Raw genomic sequence first — 841 nt, 5'->3', positions numbered from 1 at the left:
AGCAGAGCCAAGAAATGACAATCTTTGTTGTGTGCATTTTTATAATAAAACTGAAAATACTGTACAAGTTTTCACCTCAAAATTATATTTATAGTAATAATCTGTTTTTGTTGTGTTTATTTTGAGACAGGGTTTCACCATGCAGCCCTGGCTCACCTGGAACTCTACCCATTATACAAAAGAATCAATCAGAATGTTTGTCTTGTCCTTGAAAAGTAGACTATTTAACTCAAAATTCTGAACACATTCATTTTATTTTTTCCTTTGGGAACTGACAGCTTTTTTTAAAAAAAAACTTTCAGATCTTAGTTTTCCAAGTATATATGGTCAAAATATTCTGTTACAACAATTTTAGTTGCACACCCAGCACATGTTACTACGAATCTGGTTAAAATCTGGTAACCTCTCAATAGGACCTATGGATTAAAAAGAAGATAGTTAAAACAGAATTAAAAGTATTTAGTATTTTTTCACATAAGAGGAAAGGAGCCAGGCTTACCAACAGCAGCAATAGCTGGACTTTTATCATAAATGTATTTGGTACACACTTCTCGAACCATCTCAGCATTCACAGCCTGAAATGGGGAAGATGCTATCATTGGGGATTTTGGTGGTGACAAACTGTACATGTGGAACTTCTAAAGCAAGATTTAGGGATGTATATCTTCAGCTTTTGTAACAAGGACCTATTTACACAAGAACCAAAGTACTTGAGGATGACTAACATCAATTCTCTTTTTTTTTTTTGAGACAGGGTTTCCCTATAGCCCTAACTGTCCTGGAACTCATGATGTAGACCAGGCTGGCCTCGATCTCACAGAGATCTGCCTGCCTCTGCTTC

General features: G+C 35.7%; 1 long non-coding RNA gene across 1 annotated transcript; it reads right to left on the bottom strand.

Moving 5' to 3' along the window:
* Window positions 1-235: 235 nt before the first annotated feature.
* LOC108490394 lies at window positions 236-693 on the bottom strand. Its single transcript, XR_001872281.2, has 2 exons — window positions 500-693; window positions 236-416 (listed from the first exon to the last, which is right to left on the bottom strand). It is a non-coding gene; the product is annotated as an uncharacterized LOC108490394 (long non-coding RNA).
* Window positions 694-841: the final 148 nt, after the last annotated feature.

The sequence above is a fragment of the Nannospalax galili genome, unplaced genomic scaffold, assembly GCF_000622305.1.
Source record: "Nannospalax galili isolate Female #2095 unplaced genomic scaffold, S.galili_v1.0 C48272573, whole genome shotgun sequence".
NCBI lineage: Eukaryota > Metazoa > Chordata > Mammalia > Rodentia > Spalacidae > Nannospalax > Nannospalax galili.
Note: the sequence above shows the minus strand (reverse complement) of the source record. Positions and strands in the feature narration are given on the sequence as shown.